The sequence below is a fragment of the Trachemys scripta genome, chromosome 9 (assembly GCF_013100865.1).
Source record: "Trachemys scripta elegans isolate TJP31775 chromosome 9, CAS_Tse_1.0, whole genome shotgun sequence".
NCBI classification, from domain to species: domain Eukaryota; kingdom Metazoa; phylum Chordata; order Testudines; family Emydidae; genus Trachemys; species Trachemys scripta.
In genome coordinates, this window is record NC_048306.1 from 39167565 (window position 1) to 39191163 (window position 23599).

Here is a 23599-nt window from a genome sequence, read left to right on the forward strand (position 1 = left end):
CCTCCTCCTCCCCCCCTTCTGCCCCTTCCTTCCCTGCTGGAGCCCAGAGCACCCCCACTGTGGGTGCTGGCCCCCTTGCCCCAGCCTCGGGCTGCCTGAGCATCCCCAGCCCCAGAGCGCTGGGCGGGCCCAGCCCAACCCGTGCACCGGAATGCTGGGCAGACAGCCCGGCCACAGCGCCCCCAGCCCTGGGCCTTGCGAGCACTGGTCCCAGCCACCCCAAATCAGCCCCAGACCAGGCCTGGAAGCAGGAACTGGAAGCAGGCAGGAGAGGGCCTGGAGGCGGAGCATGGGTGGGGCCACAATGGGCTGTTTGAGGAGGTTCAGCCTCTCCTGGCCTATGATACCTGCCGCCCATGCTCCCTGGACTCCTAGGTCTGCACTGTAACCATAAGGTCATGCCGCTTCCCCATTCACAAATAGAACCTATGAGTGTGGGACTGGGCGCGATCTGAAACAACTCATGTCAGGTTTATAGGGAAGAGAAGGGCCTTTTGTTATCTTGAGAGAGGCAAAACAAAGAGTAATGGATCAGAACAAAAAATACAGATTAAACACATTTCCTAACAGTGATACATTTAGGACAGCAATGGACTATGCTGCCTAGTGGAGACAGTTGAGTTAGCAGCATTCAAAAATAGGTTAGATAAAAATCACAGGGGGATTAGCGTACTGGAGAATGATGGTCTGTTGCAGTCAATGGGAATGGATGGCTCTGTCCGTCTTTTCCAGCATTGCTGCCTCCCATTCCACAGAGATACACACAATTCATTGTGTGTATCTCCCTGTGCAGTTTTTCACATATCTATTGTAGTTTCATTGACAGAGTAGCAGCTAGCAGATTACTAGAAGTTCAATCAGACCCCAAACCAAACCTCCTAGCCTCTCCCTCACACCTAGCACCTCCCCAGCTTTCTCCAAGTGCCATTGAAAGCCATTTCAGTCCAATTCAAAGATCATTTTTCATGACAAGCTATACAAGTGTTGTCAGAATATAAGGAAAAGTCAGGAGGTGGGTAGGACACTCCCTCCCAGAATAGGGTTACACAGTCTTTCGGATTTGACCCTCTTTGTGCATTTGCCATTCCTGTTCATTTGGGGTCCAGTGGCAAGCTGCGACCTGGTGCAATGCCTTTTCTGCCAGGGACAGGCACAATCTTGAAGACTTGTGGAACCAAATACGGCTTTGTGTGTAATAGCAATGTAGTAAACAGACCGTCTCAGATACTACAGTGATGAGTGTGGTATAAGAACCTGAACAGAGTAGTGTAGGTCGGACCTGACGTTAGTAACTTATCTCACTTCTTAGTGGGCATGATTGGGAAAGTGAATGGAAAGTAAATGTACTGCCATTACAAGCAGTATTCTGGAGTCAGGATGGCTAGCTAAGACCAGCAGGAACATCCTGGTATTAATAGACAAGCCTAAATATAAGAGATGGTAGAGGTCAGATTATCTATGGCCAAAGCATGCTGTACAGAGATTGATTCCTAACAAGTAACCAAGCCAATCATGAAGTGTGTGATGTAACATACAGTCACACAGTGTGATGAGTAAATGTATACAAAGGAAGAAGTTTTCTGTATAATTTGGCATCTATGATGTATCCTGCATCCATCTCCTGCGTTTGAGTCTGATCAACTCAGCCTAGCTTTGCTGTGTGCCAGATACATGGACCTGAGCGATGAGATTGGAGTCGAACTGAGTTTTTGGGGAACCGCGTGGGAGAGGTTTTGGGGAAATAGACTAGAGAAGGTGAATGCTCTCCAGAGGGAGAGCATGCCAGAAGTGCCTGGAAATCCTGCCATGATGGGAATGAGCCTGGGCTCAGACAGAGTGTGTATCCTAAAATGGGCTGTTAAAGGAGGGGACTCTGATGAGTTGTTCTGGCCCGGCCTGATCACCAGAGCCTCCTAGTGCACACAGGAAGCCTGGACTGAGAGAGGCCCTTCAGCGATATCAGTTAAGTGCTAGCTGCACAGAGCCTTGAGCACTGTAATTTAACATAGAGACCTTGGGTGTGAGCAGCAATCCCCTCATTACGTTAGTGCAGCCAGGCTGTGGAAAGCCAGACTCCTTAGTGATTTTAAATTCCAAGCCCCAGGAGGCTTGGTCCCTAGCTCCGTGATACCTTACCTGCCTTGTCACTATTACTCACCAGACACAAACGTCCCTCTCGTGACATTTATCCTCCCTGGCAAGGGGAGATGGGATCATTCATGCCGCAGTAAATGTCAGCAGACCTCGGCCACTGTCTGCTATTTCCTCTCCCAGAGGAATGAAAGTGCAGTAAATAAATCAGCGTGCTCTTCATATTATCCAGACGTCACCCACCATACTAACATCTATCCACATAAGCTAGAGCAGCACCACAGGCCTTGTCATAACAGCTGGACTAAATGGCTCTGATGGGCCAGCCATCGGCAGACGTGTCAGGGGAAGGTGCAAAGCCTCTATAATGAACTATTTTACACTCCAGTGAGACAGATGGGCATCACCCCCATTTTATAGATGGAGAAACTGAATCACACAAAGATCAAGTGCCTTGCCCAAGATTTCACAGGAAAGCAGTGGCAGATCCAGGCACAGAACCCAGCTGCTCTGACTTCCAGTCGTCACACCCGTTAAACCACAAGACGGGCTGTCCCACTCCACATCTCGCGGGGATCAGTCTCCTCCCCCATCTCATCAGACATGCCCCTCAAGCCTCTTTCCAGCACAGTCTGTTTACAAACAAACACTCATGTGTCCGATAAGCAGGATTCTGGCATCACACGCATATGCAGACATACACCACTCCAGTTCGTGCTCACAGGCTCGCAGTCGCTTTAGAAAAATGTAAAAGCAAATCAAATCAAATGGAGATCATCATTCAAGAAGAAATTGAAAATTTAGTGGAGCCTTTTCCAAATGATACCCTTGCTGCAGAAAATGAAAGTGGAAAGTGCCTAGCAGAAGAGCAAATAACTACAAATTTGCCTGCTCAACCCATGGCAGCAGCTGCATTCACAAAACCCCAGCTTGTAAGCATCCTAATGTTATTTCCAAAATAAAATTATCACCTAAATTACAAGACAGCTCTGCTGCTACAGAATCATCTCAGTGCTCAATCCCCAATGGGTTAGACAAGGGAGTTGCTTTCACTTGTTACTGCTTGCAGCTTTCCCCAGCCTGGTCACTTAAACAAAGAGATTGTCAGGTGATGCTGTCTAAGGCTAGGTCTACACTACCCGCCTGAATCGGCGGGTAGAAATCGACCTCTCGGGGATCGATTTATCGCGTCTCCCCGAATCGACGCTCTTACTCCACCAGCGGAGGTGGGAGTAAGCGCCGTCGACAGAAAGCCGCAGAAGTCGATTTTGCCGCCGTCCTCACAGCGGGGTAAGTCGGCTGCGATACCTCGAATTCAGCTACGCTATTCACGTAGCTGAATTTGCGTATCTTAAATCGACTCCCCCCTGTAGTGTAGATGTACCCTAAGAAGAAAACAAAAGAGCACTAACAAAACATAATAGGAACGTGTGTGTATTTGTACGTGTCTGTATATATATAGAGAGAGAGATCTATAGACACAGATATAAACATACACACTCCACCAATGCTGCCCACTTTGAATGCTCACTTCTTCTTTTCTCTCGCAAGCATATTTGGGCTTTACCCCAGATCATCGCATACACATGGGGAAAAGCAACCAGTCAAAAATCCATAAAACCACCTCTTTACCCTCCTTCAAAAAAACTCACCTCTGCCATAACGCATACAGAGAGCTGCCATCGCATACTAATTGGGCAGTTGGTAACTTGTGATTATTGCCTAAGAACTGTGTCCATCTGATTATTTTTATTACTTCCCCTCCTCCACCCCTCACCCTGTCTGTGTGTTTGTTTCCTCCACCTATTATGCTTTGTCTTTTAGACGGCAAGCTCCCAAGGGCAGGGACGGCCGTTTGCTGTATGTTTGTACAGCATCTAGCACAACGGGGCCCGGAGCTGTTTGGCCTCTTGGCACCACTGTAATATAACTGCTCAACACCCACACCCACACCCACCTGTAATAGCTGCATTTGTTCAGTTGAAACCTGGAGGTGCAGCCCAGAGCTTGGGCTAATGCAGGAGAAGTAGACAGTGAAATTCAAAGATAAAGAAGAAGTGGAAATGACTGGACCTCTTCCACCTTCCAAGCTGAATGAGTTGCATTAAGTCACCAGAGAGCCTCAACAGGGACTGTTTCTTTGGCTTTGTAGAGTCCTTTCACTGCTAACGGCTGTTATTAACACCGGTTCAGATCTCGGTTAACTGCCCTGTGTGCTTGCTGCTGAGAGTGCCTTTGTAAAAGTCTCATTGAGAGATGCTGCAGTATGCAGTAATATCCTTCCTCGCCACTGAGAGTTTTCAAACAGCCTTAAAATTAATTCAAAATGAGACAGTATTAGAGTCCAAAGGAGCACTGGGGCTTTGCTCACACAGCCCCTCCGAGCTTTGTGAGTTCTGCAATCAGCGGGGCTCTGAACAGGAAGGAACACGTACCCATAGTCCTGCAAGGCACACGGCATACTCTGGGCCAGATAATCCTCTGGTGTAAGTGGGTGCAAGTCACTGACTTCCACAGACACCTGCTTACACAGAGTTGCGTTTAGCCCTAAGCTGGTGTTTTGAGTCTCCTGGCTGTGTTAATGGATCTCTGGATGCGCTCAGGTCAGAGCTGCAGAGGTGCTGAGCACCCACAGCTTCTAGAACTTTCAACTGGAATTTGGGTCTTTGTCGCAGCTGAAAATCAGCTCCTTGAGCTCCAAGATCATCCCTCCTCCCTGGTGCCAGCTCACAGCAAGGACCCCAAGCACACGTTTGGATGCAGAAGTCTCACTTGTTACCAGGCTGCCCTGGTCAGTGAGCCACATGGCTCTCTCTCTCAGGAATTCCTCCGGATCACTCACATGGTGCTGACATGGTACGTTGTCCCGACAGCATGTCCAGGTGTAGCACTAAGCCTCCTGTTTGGGGATGGAAGGAGACAGATTTTCCATGCGCTTTCCAGGAATTCTGTTTCAGCTAATTCCTTTGGTTTATGGAGGATGGGTGGGGCAAGGTGCCTATTATTGGCTATTTGGATCCCAGAGCCTCTCTTCCCCGAGGTGGCACCTCCCATGTCCTAGTAAAATCACATCTGTCCCATGGAAAGCTGGATGGGGCTCCCTCCACCTCGCTGATTGTCAGAACATTTAAAGCAGACTAACAGACACTCACAGCCTCAGGGGTGCAAGAGACCAGACCCAGGGAATTATACCCAGACCTACACTCATCACAGGGACGAGTTCATTGAATACCACGACAGATCCCACCCTCCCCCCGTGTTCCTGACCAAGACTCTGGCACAGCTGAAGCAAAATCAGCCCCAGCAGGATCCATTCCAGGCTGGTGTGACAGGAGACCTGCTGCCTGTTGGAACAGGGCACGGGGAATTGTTAGTTAAAGTGCTAGGGAGCTGCCCAAGCAGCTGAGAAGTGTTCAGAAAGCCAATGGCTCTTTACATTAATGCTGATCCCTAGTCCTCAGTTAGGCTCTTGGCTCGCCAAGGCAGTTATGCTGATTGATCTGGGGAGGTGGGGGGGAGTGTTTACGTGAGGAGCAGGGACACTGCACACCACGTACAGCACATCGCAGCCTTGTGAGCTCGCATCCCGCTAGTGGATCACAACTGTTGTGGGAAGTGACGATGATCTACCCCCTGGGGCCTAACATGCCTTCTGCGAGGTGCCGACATGTGGGTGTCGAGGTCACTCAGCTCCCAGCAGAATCTGCTCCCTAGATATGAAGCACTGTCTAGTGGTTAAAGCACCCACCTAGGAGTTGGCAAAGGTGGGGTCTATTCCTGGTTCTGTGGCCTTGGGTAAGTCTGCCTCACCCTACCTTCTGCCAATGGGGAAAACTCTGCTCACCTCCTTTTGGCAGCAGCTTGGAGATCAAAAGATCTCATAGTGCTCTACAGTATTGCACTTCCCCTCCATTATTCACACTCAGCAAGATGCTCCTGTCTGTGAATGAGAACAGGGTATTGCCTCTCTGTACTGTGCTATCTTCACAACCTGCATCCTCTCTGGAGTGGGTACGGGTTTGTCACCCTAAAGAAGCTCCTCATCCCTCAAACCTCCCCTGCAATAACCACCAGGTAAACATGCTGCAGCCCGTACTTTCTGCTGCCCTGAGCAGCAGCCAGCTTTTACAGTATGGTGCAGTCAGCCCTGCCTCTGTGGTGCCTAATTTGGACAGTGAGATGGCCCTAGGATTTTTGCTGCCTTTATGCAAATGGTAAACTCCTCTCCATGCACAGTTCCTAGTCACTCCTACACCAAATAGCCACTAAACATTCTACTGCCCCGGCTCAGGACAGCACAGGGCCAGCCCTGCTGAGAAATGGATTTTCCACTTGGATTCGGTAGCATGAGTGTGACTGGAGAATGGCCAAGCTGAAAGGGGGACAAATCAGATTGTGTGTCTCTCGTCTGCCATCTTCCCCAGCAAGAGCGGACCCTGACACCATCAGCCCATAAGTTTCATACAAGGATATGTCTTAACAGACTGAACATGGGCTGGAGAGCCAGGGATGCCTGGGTTCTAATCTGGTCACTTCTGCTGATTTGCTGTACGAACTTGGGTCATTCTCATTCAAACTCCCTGGGCCTCAGTTTCCCTATCTGTAAAATGGGGATAATGGTATCTAACTCCCCCTGCCAGGAGAAGGAGGTTTGTAAAGTTAATGAGTGGTGGCTGGGCAGTGACAGTGCCTTAATGGGTGGTCTCCTGCATTTTAATGGAACGCCTTCTCTCTGAACGCCAGGCTGATGAAGACTGTGTCAGGGACTCTGCCAGGCTGTTTAGTCAGTATATAGTTATTCAGTGCACTTCACAGGGTGGCCTCCCCATCTCTATTTCCCCTTCACCCAGGCCCCTCCAAGAACTCCCTCAGTCTCCACTGACCTTCCCAGAGCAATCCTTTAACCAGCCCTTCACACCTTCTCCTCCAGCTGGAAACACAGTTGATCAAAACAGAACTCAACAGTCCCAAACCCACACAGAGTTTTTCAGCTCATTGCCCCTCCTCTAACTCTCGCTTGCAGCTTTTACCTTGCTAGGGCTTTGCAAGAGCCAAACTTGCTCCTTCTCCCAGTCATAGCTCCATATGCTCTCCTCCTGCCTCTGACCTAACCCCTTCTCCGGAGCCTTTTCATACTGGAGTTACCTGATTCCCCCCAGTGGGGCTCATCTTGCAATCAGGGCTGGCTTAGGCCAGGCTCTCCAGGCCCTGGGCAAGCCAGCCTGTTACACACAGGGACTGCTGATGTGCCATCCCCTCCTGCAGAGAGCCCCATTGTCTCCCATCATAGAATCATAGAATATCAGAGTTGGAAGGGACCTCAAGAGGTCATCTAGTCCAACCCCCTGCTCAAAGCAGGACCAATTCCCAGCTAAATCATCCCAGCCAGGGCTTTGTCAAGCCGGGCCTTAAAAACCTCCAAGGAAGGAGACTCCACCACCTCCCTAGGTAACGCATTCCAGTGTTTCACCACCCTCCTAGCATCAGTCCCACTTCCCCACACTCCCGCCGGCCCCTGCAGAGCTCCACTCCCTCCATGTTGCCCCATAGAGCCAGCTGCGTTTGTCCCCTGTGCTGCACCAGACAGCAGCGCCAGGAGCTGAGGGTGGTGCTCTAAAGGGAGGCAGGGCACTGAACAGGAGAGAAGAGGATGAGGGAATCCATCTCTGCACCCCCTTTCCTTTAATGCTCCTTGGGAGGGGGCTTCACCCTTCCGGGAATCCCAGTCTGATGGACCTAGAACCCCTCTACAAACCACAGGGAATTGGTCAAAGGAAGAAGCTAGAGAGCAGGGCTCATAACCCCACTCTTGCGGCACTTCAGCTGCAAGCCTCGTGCCCTCCCACCACAACAAAAGGGGTGGAGAGGGGGAGAGTTGAAACACAAGCTGTCAGACACACGAACTTGCAGCTTTGCTACAGAGGCAGCTGCTTCCTGTGGAAGGATGGATCTTCCAGAAGACGGAGCTGGGCATTTCCCTTCTCTGGCGATGATCAATTCGGTTATGGTGAAGAAGGGCAATCCCCGGGTTGAAATTTGAATGGGCTATTGCAGATGTGTCCTAACCTGAAACCTTGTGTGTGAAAAGTTGGTAGGTCGTGAAGGCCTCAAGGGAGGCAAAAAATGTAAGATTGTTAAGGTCAAACTCAAGCATTCCTTCTGCAAATGTTAGTAAAGATTTTCTGAAAAAACTTATATGAAAAATTCAATCAACCTCTGATGATTTATTGGGCCAAATTTGGAGACTGAATTCAATCATTAAAATATAAGATTTCAGTTGTGCTTTACACGCATTTCTCAATGCAGTCTTCACTGTGCGGTCGTTTACAGACACATCCATAATGCTTTATGAATAATAAGGTATTTCTTCCAATTTATGGCTTACTGTAAAATGCTGCTGCAATTTTGGAGGCATGGATGACAAAAAGCATGTCCTGATGTAGGAACAACTCTGTAAGTGTATTTAGCCCTTTGCTGGGATTTCTCGGTACACTTTGTTTTTCATATATATAAACTTATGCTGGAGAGCATAAGTCTTGTAAAACCAAACAGCACTGTATATCTGTTTCCAGCCTAGCCCTGCATGTGTCCCATTATCAGCTGGCTCATTCCCATTTCACCTGTATGAGCCCACCCATCACAAGCACTTCTTGTGTGATGTTCCTGGATCCTGCAGTCATACTTGGCGCTGTAGAAGAGTGGCTTTCAACCTTTCCAGACTACTGTACGCTTTCCAGGAGTCTGTTTTGTCTTGCGTACCCCAAGTTTCACATCACTTAAAAACTACTTGCTTACAAAATCACACATAAAAATACAAAAATGTGTCACATCACACTAGTACTGAAAAATTGCTTACTTTCTCATTTTTACCATAGAATTATAAATCAGTTGGAATATAAATATTGTACTTACATTTCAGTGTATAGAACAGTACAAACAAGTCATTGTCTGTATGAAATTTTAGTTTGTACTGACTTCGCTAGTGCATTATATGTAGCCTGTTGTAAAACTAGACAAATATCTAGATGTGCTGATGTACCCCTGGAAGACCTCTGCGTACCCCCAGAGGTATATGTGTGCCCCTGGTTGAGAACCACTGCTGTAAAATACACAAAATAAAGAAGGAAGGCGTCTGCCCCAATCTTTTCTCTGTTTATCTATCCATCCATCATATTCCTAAGGTCTTGTGCAAGGTCACTGCCCTGATATGCAATGCCTTGACACAATGTTGTTGAGAAGGCATTCCTCCTGTTTGATCATATAGAATGGTGGCAAATGGCATAAACACCAGGCTGGCTGGCGTGAGTATTTGACACAGTCCTCCCAAAGCTGTCCTTAGCAAAATGCTACAGTGCAGGAATCAAGCAGAGAAACAGACCCTGTCCACGCAGTCAATGTTAAACTTGCACAGCTCACTGATAGTCAGAGCTCCTAATACAGAGACTCTTGTGGACACGGTAGAAGAGCAGCTGACGCAGTCAGGAAGGGAAACAGAAGAGCAGGACAAATTGATCAATTGGTTCCGCAGAGCAGTGATCAAGGTGAATAAAGGTAATATGCACTCGGAGAGCTAGGTTTGAACAGCAAGTTAACATGCAGAACCTGCCCTAAAACGGGAACAGTTTAGCTACTAGGAAACATACCCACAAAGGAATTCCATCATCCTGGGGATGGGATGTCAGGAGAAAGATAACACAGTGCTCTGCCCCTGGAAGGGCCAGAGGAGCTGGAGCCAGCCGGCCCTGTACAATTATCAGACCCAACTGAGAAGGGGTCAGGTGATCCCTATAAAGGACCAAGAGAGCTCATTCCAGCTGTACGCAGTGAAACAGGGGATTACAGGGAAGGGTGTGTCATTCTAGAGCTGGAAGGTTGGATTCCCAGCTCAATGAGACAGATCCAAGGTAGCTTGAACTGAGCTAGCGTGCTAAAAACAGAGTGTAACCGCCGTGGCACTACCAGTGGGAGGGGCTCAGCCGCCCCAAGAACGACCCTGGCTGAGGTATGTACTCGGGCTGCTAGTGCCTCCCACTGCTGTGCCAACTCTGCTAATTCCAGCAATCAGAGTTAGCACAGGTGCACCTCCTCCGGCTGGAAAGCACACCTCCAGCTCTAGTTTACTTGTACCTGGAGGGGGCAGAGCTTCTCTGAGCTCTGGGCAGCGGAACTGCTGGGCTCTGCTGCTTTGCCTATGTATCGTGAAAGAGTCTAAGCGTGTGGCTACACTGGGGCTGGGACTCCCAGCTGGAGGGGACATAGCAAGCTAAAAATAGAAGTGTAGCCACAGCAGGAGGAGAGGTGGGAGAGGCTAGGCACCCCCAGTATGAACCCATCCAAGACCACAGGTGCATGCTCAGGGCTGCTAATCCCTCACACCCCAGGCACCGCTGTGGCCTCACTTCTGTTTTCAATGCGCTAATTCCATCAGAGCGAGCATGGATCTTCCTCAAGCTGGAAATTACACCTCCAGCTCTCATGCAGACAAACCCCCAGGTGTGATATTAGTCCTCCCTCCGTCCTGACACGCCCAGGGAATCACCAGTGCCTACAGTCCCTGGTGGCCTAGGTACTAGGCAAGAATGACTAAGTGCAGATCAATGTATCTAACTCAAATCAAGGCAAGGAAACCTGCCCTGGGGAACTCACATTTGCCAGGTACCTAGCTAAGAGGACAACATTACTGCCAATCAACAGGATCTGTTAGAATGGGAAATGATGGATCTTTGCTCCTCCCAGCAAAACAGAGTTAAACAGTCAGACAAAAATGTCCCTAGTGCTGGGATGCAAAGCCAGCAGAGATTCGTCTACAAAAATCAGAGAGGGCCAAATGGAATATTTAATTCAGGAATCCTGAAACGAAGGATTCTGAACAGAGTAGGATTTGCCAATGCTGGTAGAATGAAACTTACATTATCCTCCCTAATGCTTCTCTGCTACAGAGTGTTTTTTTTCATGTAGTTGAATTAGAAATCTGACTGATATGAATATGTAACAACACTTGCTTTATTAATAGCATCTGCATTATCAGTTAGTTCCCTGCTATTGGCAGGGGATCTGGGAAAACGTTTGGCTTGAACGCTAGAGAGAAATTAATCCATAAAAGCAGAAGCAGTGAGTTCATTTCATTTCTTTTCCTGGCGTCCTGGCCGGGATAACAGAAATACAATGGTCACTCATAGATTGCAAAAGTACTTTCTGTCCATCTGCAGCAGGCTTTAGAACTGCCTCAACCTTTGAATAGTCCAAGCATGCCACATAACCATCTGGAAGCAGATTCACAGCAAGTCCCATAAAGGGAATGGGGGACACGCCCCTCCTTGAGGAAGAGCTTTTTATACAGGTTAACATCCACAAATTGAAACCCTGTGAGATAGCAACATTAGGCAGCACTACGCACATCTTAGTGACATGGGATGTAAACTCCCTTTTGTGTTTTGTTTTCTTCATTCCTCTTCCCTCCTGGCACCCTGGCCTTAAACAAAGATGAGATGACAAAGGAGATTGGACTGGACATGTTTCTTGTGTGCTATTTTAGCTGTAAATTATGCTAGCTTCATAAAAATACAACAACATTATTTTGTTAACGTCAAGTGGGTAAGGGTGGAATGGACGATCACTACTTCTGGAAGTTACTGTCTGAAGTAACACCTAGAGACCCTGTCCAAGCCAGGCATAGAATCCAGGCCGCCTGAGTCCCAGTCCAGTGACCTATCCACTAGGCAACACTGCCTCGCCAAAGCCTCTCTTCTGATAGTCTAGCTCCCATAACTGGACAAAGGTCAGCTATCCAGGCTGATTTCATTAGCTTTATCAGCAGCCTTGGGTACCACTGATCACACAGTGCTACTGATCCATTTGTGAGACCATACAGGCAAGGGAGGAGACGGTTCTTGGGAAGACTTAGGGGGGTGGTGACTGTGGTTACCTGCTAAGCCATCCCAGGGGCCCATTCGTGCTGGTGGTGTAGGGCTCTATTCTGCCACCCTTCCTGTTCAACATATAGGTGAAGCTTTGGATGAAACTGAGACACCTTTGGGCTGCAACGCGTTCAGTATGTGGACGCCGCCACCGTGCTATGTCTCCTTTTCCAGGTGGTGCAGTCTCTTTGCTTTCCCAGGGCCTGACTGGGAATTTATGTGGAGGACAGCAAGCTGCTCAAACTCAGCACGAAGAAGACAGAGTGGGTTGCAAAGGGGGAAATCATTTGAGGAATGGAGAAAGATCCTGAGAACTCCAGGTATAGATACACGTTCCCCTTGCAAAGATGGACACAAACGAAGGCTCATCGGAAGCCCTGCCCACTCTTGGATTCCCAGGTAGCAGCAGTTGCTCAGGGCTTTTTAACCCATCTGTAGCAAGCTAAAAGGTTTCCTTGAGGATGCAGCCCTCACCACAATCAGTTGCACTTTTGTCACTTTCAGGCTGGCCGGCTGCAGTGATGGGTGAAACTTTGTTCTGGGCTGAGTTAAAATGTCATTGGAAGTGGGTGTGAATACACCTACCAATTAACTGCCAGGGTAAGCTCATGAGAAGTCCCCCTATTGAAGACAAGAAGGGGTTGTGAATCCACCCAGGCGTTTGGACAGATTGGGAGAGAGGCTTTGCTGAATACTGTTTGTGTTTTATGTGTGTGTGAAGGAAGGCATTGCACGTTGAAACTGAGACCAGACAGATACAGAGAGAGGCAGAAAGCCCAGCAGTAGCCTGTGAGCACAGTGCGAGCCTGGGATAAGCTAGAGAGAGAGCTTTAGGCTGTAGCTGGCTAAAAGGGCTTAGATCTGGAAACAAAGAAATTGCTCTTTTTGTTCTTGGCTCCTCCTGTGTGTGGAGAAGCAGGATTTGGTACATTTCTCTAAATAAACAAGACTGCGTTAAAAAAAGTCCAGACTATCAATTTCTACCTCCAACTGAAATGTCCCCAGGGCTCCAAACTTTGACTAGCTTCTTGGGTAAACAAGGGGCAACAATATCCTTGGGGCTACTTGTGAAGACCAAAGCGTCCCACCGGCTTCAATCTGCTATAGCTACTGGATTGGTCTGAGAACGTTAAATTGCCCAGCACAATTCCAGGTGCTGATGCTCATATATGAAGCCCGACTTGGTTTGGGAGATGGCTGCCTTCAGCACTGCCTCTCTCCCTGTGCATCATTACATTGGCCTCACAGTGGCTAAAGCACTTTTGCTGACAATCCCTAGATGGGGGCTGGGGAGACGGTATTTTTAGTGGAGGATCCCTAGCTCCAGAACCCAGGTATCTTGCCTTTCTGAGTGCAAGAAACACCTCCTTCATCAGACACTGGCTTGTCTATAGACTGTCACAGGTGTGTGTATGAGTAATTGAGCCAGAACTGTTGGACTATCCAGAGTAAGGGATTATCTCCATGTGATGTTGCATATAATCTGGATAATGTGCCCAGACGCTACTGAGATGGGAACATTACAAACACACTCAGACAAATCACATCATTAGCTGAGAAGAGTAAACTGGTGCCTGACTCTACGCATGCATGATTCCACCTCTAGTGTGAGGCAGGACTCGCCGGAGGTTGCTGCTGCAACTGCGGGCATTGCACTGCTCCTGGGAGTTGAAGAAAGTCACTGGAGCAGAAGCTGCCTTAAAGACTGGGGTCTTCCATCTACGTTCACTGGCTTGTACCATGAAATCTCAAGGCAGGGAGTGCAACTAACTCGCACTCCGGGGCTTTTGGTAATTTCCCTCTGCTATTCATGGAGAATTCATTATTCAATGACAGACCTGCTGCGCTAGCTACCATATGTGCAATTTCAGGAAGCAGGGACTTGCAATTTCAGGCAAGTCATACTGCAGGGACTTAAAGGGACAACAGAGAAAGCTGAACTCAAGTGAAGCCCCCCTCATTTCCCCCCCAAAGCTGCCCATGACTCTGCATTGGACAGGATGCCACATGCCCATCTCCCCCTACTTTAAACTAAAAGAGGGCAATGTCTCATTCAGACCCCAGCCAACCCCTTTGTTTCCTATACACAGTGGCAAGAGGTGTGGTGTTATGAAGTGCACACCACAGTAAAAGGCAGGGCCTTTCAGTGCAATGCAGGGTGAGGGCAGTTCGGGGCCAGGCAGGGCAATGCAGTGTGATTACAGTGTAATGAGGCGCAGTAGAGCACACACCAGCCGTGGAGATTGCAGCACAGCTCGGGAGAGAGCAGTTCAAGTGTCAGACAGTGCAGTATAAAGTGAGGTGCAGTAGAGGATGCAGACCAGTACATTGCACAAACGTTGCTGTGCAGCAAGAGTGAATTATAATGCAGGGCTGTGCGAGGCAAGTTGTGCTGCAGAGACAGGTATTACCATGCAGTGGGGATGGAACACAGTACAACACGGTGCAGTACACATGACACATTTAGAGTGAAAAGTTTGGTAAAGAAGAACCTTGACTTGGTTTTTAATCCTATCCTGAGCACCACCCTACTATGGCTGGGCTCCACTGACCCAGAGCCTTTCCTGATAAAGAGCTTTCAAGCTCAGCACTGCTTCACATCAGGCCTGGTGGCACTGCCTAAGGGTATGGGGATAGCTCAGCCTCCAGCACTATTCAAGTTCTTGGCCTCTCTGCCGATACTGCGCCAGTTGTCATAATGGTTTGAGATGCAGACCCCATCCCATGGGAACCGGACTGAGGTCACCAAACTCCTTTCCCGGAGGCCACTGAACTGCCTGTTAGGAAATGTGAGCTCTCAGGTGGGAACCCCATAAAGATTTACATGGTGGTGACCTCAAAAACACCATTTACAGAGCAGCAGGAACAGAAATACCAGTTATTTGAGAATACGCACTCAACCGAGAGCCCCTCACACCAAACCTCCACAACACCTTCCCTCTCTGGGACCTCCCCTCTCTGGGACCTCCCCTCGACTGGTATCACCCAAACAACTGCCCTGCTGGAGCAGACTGGAGCTGGTATCCCTAAAAATGCCCTGGAACCACTGCAGGCAATTGGCCTCTTCAGATGGTGCAACAGACGGACTGGTAGCCCTACTTCCAAGAGAGGGTGGGGAAGGGCAGTGGGAAGCTGGGTACTGCTGGAACAGTCTGACAGTTCCCAGGGTTAGCAGAGTTACCAAAATACCCTGTGCACAGCCCCCCATAGCCTTTGAACAACCGGACCATTCCTCTCTGGAGAAGTTTTAGTACCAAGAAACCCACCCTGAACGTATCAGTATCCTCGGCCACCACAGACACGTGCAAGGCATATGCAGCTATAAAATGGGAGGCCTTTTGTTTATATGCATTCATTTATTTTAGTTTTGAAGGATTCTCCCCATGTGCAAAGACAGCTGCCGTTTTGTTCACAGAGTTGGTGCACCTTGTTAGAACACACATACACGGCTGTCTTTCGTGGGGACTTTAACTCGGTTCTTTCTTGTTGTTTTCCTTATTCTACAAGAAGAGCCATTTCAGACCACAATGACGCCTTGCTCTTTTCATGGAGAAATACCACCATGAGCACCCTACACAGTAACATCAGCTCAGTCTCCCTTGCTTACAGCCTGGCAAAGCCTCACATTTCTCCCTGCCTCTTTGGCTGATGGGCATCATGGTCACACCTGTGGGAATATATGGAGAATGAGGAGGGCACCGCAGGGCTCCTTTGATGGGTCTACCACAAGGCCTGCTCAGAAAGATCAAAGTGACGGCTAATAAAGATTCCTTCGTTCCACTCAAGATGCCCATCCCACATGTTAACATACTCCCAGCCTTGCTGTCAACTTTCCAGATGAAGGCTCCATGCCAGGCCAGCTGCTCCTCTAGGGGGCACTGACGGCAGCAGCAAGATTTGTGGTAGGACACACAATTCATTAACCAGCCCAACCAGCGCTGTAGACAAACACTTCCATAGCGAGCTAAGAAGGTGCTCTGCCCATATCGCTGACCCACTCCCCTCCATCTCTCCCCACTAGCATGGTGAGCTTCTCCGAAAATGTGAGCATGGGGGTGCAAGAGAGGCTAACACAGCAGGTGCAGGTGGCTCCTGTATAAGCCGCAAATCTGAATGCTGACAGCCAAGCAGTAATCAGGCCCTGTTAAGGTGCCACCCTGGAGAAGGCCCAGTGCACAAGGAAGGAAAGGCCAAATTTGGCCACGGTGTCACACACAGAGACCACCACTCTCACTCAAAGAGGGAGTGCTGGCTCTGCTGGGCTGATGCCCCCTGGGCACCAGATGTGGCTCCCCAGCTGCAGGGGGTAGGTCAGGCACAACACGTTCTGTGCCTTTAATGGCACAGGGCTCACCAGCTTGTCTGCACCCGTACATATCTATCAATATGAAACCAGGCTTCCCAGGCAATCAATAACGCTGTTTAAGTGATAAATCTCACTATTGACTGGCTGCGGAAGCCAGCTTTTGATTAATTTAAAAGAGCGAGCGAAAACGCCAAAGAGCTCAGAGTGTTTTTAACGTCATTGGGCATTAATCCACCCTGCTCGAGATATGCTGTGAAGAGCGGATGTGGACAGACAGGAGCTTCTGTTTCCAAAGCTGGTCGGAACAGATGGTGGAGATGGCTCCACACAAAGCCCTGCAAGATTCCAATGCCCAGAGCCTCCCATTCCCCAGCCTACCAAGGCACCCAAAGTCCTTGTACTGCCCTGCCCTGGTGCACACCCCAGGAACTCCTCCCATCAGGAGCCAGGATGAAGGACAAAGAGAGAGGAAGGAAGTGAGGCAAGGACAGAGCAGATGGGGAAGCAAAAATGCAGCCATGCTGGCATGTGCAACAGAGCCACCACTGATGTAAATAAGCCTGGATCCAGCAGAACGACACTGATCTACACCAATTGAGGATCTGGCCCTGTATGTGTGTGAAATCCCTGAAGAATTCTTATTTGCTTAGACTTGAACCTTCGTACTGCAGCTGGAATTGATACTCAGGAGCGTGCCAAGCCCCCAAATCTTTTTGGTTTCCACTGCAATTTAGGGCTGGCAAAAGCAGCTGGCTAATTGACATGCTGTGGAGACCGAATTCCCCTGTCCTCAGAACAGCTTCCCCCACACTGCCCTACCACATGCCGTGACCCTGGCCTACAGGAGCCACCTCTGGGATGAAAGGGGGGCAGCCAGTCCCCAGTAGCTCTCACATGCTCTACTCAGGCTGCCAATGAGGGCGCCAATCATGCCGTTTGGTCTTGTGATGGGGACACCCGTTCACTAAGAACCTGACTGATGCCAACACCACTTTGCATGCACGTTGCCAAAGAGCTGATGGTAACACCTTTTCACCACCCCGACCTGAACTGGATTTGAATGGATGGCCTAGAGTTGTGAAGCATCACGGTAAGTCAGCTCCCCTTCTCTACCTCCCATCTCCCAAACCCCACAGCATTTGTTAAATGGAACTGGGGCAGGAGCAACTGTAACAGTTAGAGGACTGTCTCCCCTACAGGTGATGAAGAGGGAGCGGATGACTGTGCACAGTGCAGCCAGACTATAGCTTCAATGTGTAACTGGACTACAAATGTGAAGAGCCTTCCCTCAACTCCCAGACCTCTGGTGAGGCAACGATACAACACCCAGTGACGAGGAGCTCCCAGACCTGAGTGCTAGTCTCAGTTCTGTCATGACCGGCTGTGTCACCTTCTAGCTACAAGTTCTTTTCTGGCCCCCAGTGCTACAGTACCAAATACTGCACAATCTGTAGTGTACTGATCCTCATGGGAAGGCAAGTCAGTGCTATACCCTTATATTACAGATGTGGAAACTAAGGCACAGGAAGATCATGGGTCTTGTCCATGGTCAGACACAGCCCATGACAGAACAGAGAATTGAATCCAGGTCTCCCGAGTCTCAAGCGAGGGTTCTGATCACCTCCTCATCCCTTTGAATCCCTCCTTAAGCCTCATCTCTTTAAGCGACCCCAACTCCCTTCTCTTCCTCAATAATCCGCACCCAGCCTTGACAAGTCTGCTGCTCTACATCTTGTCTCATTCAGCCTGTCGGTTCCTCGGGGCAGGGAAACAAGTCTCATGTATTTCTGGGAGCACTGTGTATATTTATGGCATTGTATAAATGCTTTATAACAACAGCGTAATCTTGCTGTGTGAGAGCTGGCTTTAACTACAGCTAACTCCCAGGGGGTGGTTGTGAGGCAAGATTAACTAACGCTTCCACTGAAAGCCAGGAGAGTTTGCCATTGATTTCAAGGGGAGCAGCAGCAGGACTGGTGTTTGCAAAGCTCCATGTAAGCACTAGGAGAGCTCTATTCCTCACCAGCCAGGGGTGAAGGAAAAGCAAATGTGGAAAGCATTCCCTTGATCTTGATGCTCCTTTGATTTGCGACTGATTCTGGTGTTAATCTCTCAGGAAACTGGCAGCTAACCCACCAGGCATGCTCCATGCACCCATCATACCCAGAAGGGCTCCTGAGATTGATCCAAAAGGCCTGCCATGGGTACCGGATAAGATAAGGCACCACTGGTATCTGCCTTATCTTTAAATTCCATCCTGCTCTGAGATTTCTCACAGCAGCGGATTTGACCATTTTGCTTCTATGCATTATTCAAAAGGCCCAGCCTGGAACCAGCCCGGCTCACACATGAAGAAGTTTATCAGCACCACAGATTTCTGAGTTAGTACAAAATGTTATCAACAGAGACAGAAAAGCCTCTCTCTCACCTGAGCCCAGCTCGGCCTCTTCCACTGCTAATTTAGAAGGTGGCATTCTTCTTCCCCAGCCATTTATCTCTGTCAAGAACCTAACACCTGCCAGAGCCAGAGATAATCACTAAGCCCTACACTTCTGCTCTGAAACACAGCAGGTCACAGCCTGGATTGGGCCAGATTCAGGCTCCAGGCCTTCATCATTTCCCTTCTCACTCTTCCTTTCCTCCTGTTCAGGATGCACAGGAAGTTGGGCTGAATGTGAGAGCCCTTGCTGGAAACTGGAACTGATGGAGAAGAGGCCTAATTTATTAATATTATCATCACTTTTCTTATCAGCTGTGAGAGTCCATTACTTTGCCCTCACCTTAGTATTCCCCATTTCTTTGTTAGTGGAAGTGCCGCTGGTGTTTGTGTTTGAGTCTGCTCTGCATGTCCCCCTTGCACAGCTCCCTTTCAATTCAATGTACTTTCTGAACACTTAGACAAACAACTGTCACAGTCTGCCCTTGAAGAAATGACTGAGTTGATACCAGCTCCCTGACTAGGGGGCGCTGTCTGCCTGTTACTCAGGTTCCCAATCTTGGGGACTCTGCTGGGTCACCAACTGCAGTGGTCATAGCACTATCATTCACACTCAATTGGGACATTTTCTTTTTGATGTGACATCCCAATGTCCCGTAGGATTATTCCCAAGAGCGCTACAGGGAGCTACACCAAAGGTTCTGCCGGCTTACAACACGGCAGCATCTGCACCTGATGTCCAAAAGCGCTGAGCACCCAATAATTCATTTTCAGGTCGATAGGAGATGCTGAGCGCTCAGCACTTTTGCAAATCAGGCCACTTATTTAGTTCTTTAACACTGGACACAGAAGCACAACTTCAGGCACCCAGTTTTGAATATTTTGGCTCTAACGTGGATACGGCTTCAGTGATCAGAACCCTCTTTTATCGCCATGTCTCAGCACGTTTAGCTAGCCTGGTGGTGAAAAGGGTCAAAGTGATACAGCCTAATCGACACCAAGGGTCCCAATAGAAGCAACACAAAGATCGCATCAATGAGGGAACATAGGGAACTCGCTGATGAGATTATTAAAACCATAACTACAAAGAGGAGTAATGTAGGGCCAGCCACTGATCTCCTAATTCCTGTGATTTATACAATCTTCGGTTTTATTCATTAGATTCATTGCCTTTTCAAAAAAAAATATTCCTCTAACCCAGGTTTGGGAGACCAGTGAGGGAGCCCAGGGCTGAAGAAACAGAGAATGAATTTCCACTCACCCTGGGGAAGGGGACGTTGTCAAATGGGCAGTCTGCAGAAAGCAACAGGAAACCAACTTCTCTCCCAGCACTGGCGAATCAAACTCAAGACGTGCAGCAGAGACAGTATGCAAAATCCCGAGTGATCCAAATGCAATGCCTCAGGATAGCGCTTATGCAAGGATCTTGCCTCCAGAGAAACTAAGCTGCAGTCTCCGCAGTGCAATAAACAACTTCCCAATCAAAGATCCTACTCCCTGAGCATCAAACAGTCCTCTCTCTCAAGCACACCAATCCCCCTGAGAATCAAACATTGGTCTTTCCAGTGCTAAAGGAGCTGCCAAGCAAAGCTACAGTTCCTTGGGAATCTACACTCAGAAGAAGGCTTTAAGCCATCCCCATAGAAACTGAGCTACCATGGTTGCAGTGCAGTAGGTTTCACAAGATGGTCCCTTGATTATAAATTGCCCCCCTCCCCCCACCCTTTCAGTGCACAATGCTGGCACAGCAGACGCTAAGGGCCACTGACCAGAGCATTTGCAAAGACAAGCACTGTCCAGTAATGAGCAAGTCTGCGGGGCCCACCTTGGTGTGCCATTTTGCAGAGAAGCAGCAGCTGCAAGAGTTAAGTGACACCTGTTTTCCTAGGAAGAAATGGAAATTCGGAGACCATCTGTGTGCATGCACACGTGGGGTCTCGGCATGCAGGCACACAGGAATGCACACACGTTTTTGAGAGGTGTGTGCACTTCCCAGCATCGGATGCAATTCGGAACTGTCAGCATGCATGCATAGGGATGCGCATATGTTTATGGTGTGTGCATTTGTATCCATTTCCAAGTTGCTCTGGTAGGGCCCCAGCCTATCTGCTTGCACAACCCACTAGGAGTACACTTCTATTTCAGGGACAGTGGTTTTGGGGGGGGGGGTCACTGTGTGTAAGGAGTGCACATCCACTTCAGGATATGGCTTTGGAACCCATTGCACCCTCTCTGCTCCAGCCAATGGGCGGATACGCAGTGCACTCCAGGCACAAAGCGACAGGACACGCAGACATATATGTGTATTCTGGGGCCAGGAGTGTATAGGACTAGGCTGAGCTTTGAGTGTATGTATAGAGCTGTGTATATGCACAGAGGACTTTGTGCACTTGGTGGGGTGGGAGTGTGCAAGTTGGACAGGGGATGCTGTGGGGGGGGGGGCTGTGTGGCGAGGGCTGTGTGTGCAAACAGAGGGGGTGGTGTATGTGGATTGAGGGTATAGGGCTATACTGTTTCTGTGTGTGCTCCTAGAAGGGGGTTGTGTAGTCTGTCTCCCACACACACACGATGGTTGTTTGATCATCACAAACCAGGCAAGTCTGCACACCATGGCCATTACTCCTCAGTCACACAGGTCTCCACACAAATACCTCTCCCGCTGCGCGCCCACCCGACAGCCCTGTAATGAAAGCCAGGGCAAACACGCCGAGGGAAGCGGTTTGAACACAGCCGGCAAAGCCAGCAGCACTGCAGGACTCGGGCTGGCTCCTGCTACAGAACTAGCCTCGGACTCCAAACGAGGGGCCGGGCCGAGCCGGGCACAGCTGCTGGTCGCCCCCAATTCCTCCCGGCCCGCCCCAGACCCGCCGCAGAGCTGCCCTGGAGCCGCTCGCCTTACCTTGGCTGGCGGCTGCCCCTCCCGTCCTTCCTCTCGGTGTTTTCTACTCCTCCCGCCTTCCCCGCCAGCAGCGCGGCCGGCCGGGGCTCAGCGCCGGGCAGCAGCAGGGCCGGGAAGGGAGCGGGCTGCCCCGGGAAGTTTCTGCCGGAGGTGCAGGGGGCTGGGAGCGACGCACGCAGGCTCCTGCCGTCTCCATCTCCGCGCTCCGTTCAGCCCCCTGGCTGCGGCGTGTCCATGCTGCGGCGCAGGGCCAGGCGGCCGGACAGCTCGGAGGGAGGGGCGCGGGCCTCTGCTCTCGGGGCAGGGAAAGCCGCCGCCCGCTAGGGGGTTAGACACGCACCGCGGCGGCTGCCCCCTCGGCCCCGATCCACAGCGACTCCGCAGCGAGCACCCCACCGGCCCCCGACCCGCGCCCCGTGGCTGGAGCCCGGCACATAGCGCCTGGCCGGGGGGCTGTTCCTCTCCTGAGACCCGCGGCTCCGCTCCGTGACCTTGGCTGGAGGCGCTGTGCCTCGGGAGCCCTCCCCCGAGCGCCGCCCCCAGGCGGGGAGCCGAGGGCAGCAGGGAGAGGGGAAGGGGCCGCACAGCTAGCGGTGCCCGTGGGGGGCGCAGAGCGGATACTAAAGAGCTGCAGGGCCAAGCAAAGCTCCAGCAGCAGCCGGCCAGCCCAGATCCGGGGCCACCCCTTCCCCCGCCACACCTCCGCCCTGCGGAGAAAGGGAAGACAGCGGCGGGGAGCTCTCCCCAAAGCACGGGGCTCAGCTCCGGAGCTGCTGGACAGAAGGCTGGTCCCCGTCTGGAGAGGACCCACCTGATTGGGGACTGCATAGTTGAGGTTGGCCCTGCTTTGAGCAGGGGGTTGGACTAGATGACCTCCTGAGGTCTCTTCCAACCCTAATCTTCTATGATTCTATTCAGACCCAACTGCACCACATGTGTCCAGCAGGCCCTCTCCAATTGCTGGGGTGCCTGCACTCCTGGGCTTGGGTCTCTGCTGCCACCACCATAGAGCTTTGCAATAGGACATTTCACCACCTGTCACCCACGCTCTGGTCCTGGTTCCAAGGCCCAGACCTCAGGAGCGGGGTGCTCACTGAAGGATGGCATTTGCTCTTTGAAGGCCATGGCAGGAAAACCCTGTCAGCGCAGCTCCACTCCGCACTGAAGGAGCAAATTCTTATTTTGTTCATCACAAGTAATCCCCATGGATGAACTAATGCAGGTCCCCTTCAGCCAGGTTGCGAGACCTTCTAACTCCCTCCTGCCAGCCCCAAGACTTCCTCTTCCAGCCATCCTCACCTGACTGAACGAACACCCCACAGTGCCTCCCAGTAACCAAAAGGGCCTTTGCAAACTCCTCGGATGTGACACCACATCTCAATTCCAGCACAGGTTTCTCGTCCCACACACACAAAATAACATTAGCAGAGCACGTTACCTAACATTCTCCACACGGCCCTCGCCCCCTCTGCTCCCTGAGGGTGCTATATGTAAGGGGACTGCTTCCAGGTGACCCCCTCTGCCCCTCTCACCCTGCAGGTTTGGCTTGTTTGCCTTTTTGGGTGCCAGCTCCCCAAGACGCCTGCAGGGCAACCATTTTAATGCTTGCAGTTAAGCAGATGGGCCAATGGTCAACATTTCTTTTCTCATCTTGAGAGAAAAGAAAGGGTTAGTTGGTGTCTGTGCTGCACTGGTGCTCTGCCCCCCTTCCCACACAGACACACACCTGCTTGCTCCATGGCAGCATGGCCAGGGAATGCTGCATGTCATGTTGGCATGGCACATCTTTCCTGTGTGTGTGTGCATCAAGCCTTGTACAGGGAGTGCCACGTCAGAGTGGCTTCCCCGTGCCCATGTGTTTTGTGGCATCATTGGCAGGGCCCATCACACAGAGATTCCTATCCTGGCATTGCAATTCTCCGTATTTCATTTGACAACCGCCTGGTTAG

General features: G+C 50.3%; 1 protein-coding gene across 3 annotated transcripts in view; it reads right to left on the reverse strand.

The window, feature by feature from the left end:
* FRMPD3 (FERM and PDZ domain containing 3) overlaps positions 1 to 21839 on the reverse strand; it is a 146186-nt gene extending 124347 nt beyond the window's left edge. The window contains exon 1 of one of the 3 annotated variants that reach the window (XM_034781383.1): positions 21651 to 21839. The gene's annotated coding sequence lies outside the window, so the exon portion shown is untranslated. The remainder of the gene's footprint in view (positions 1 to 21650) is intronic. The other 2 variants (XM_034781380.1, XM_034781384.1) reach the window with 2 other exon arrangements.
* Positions 21840 to 23599: the final 1760 nt, after the last annotated feature.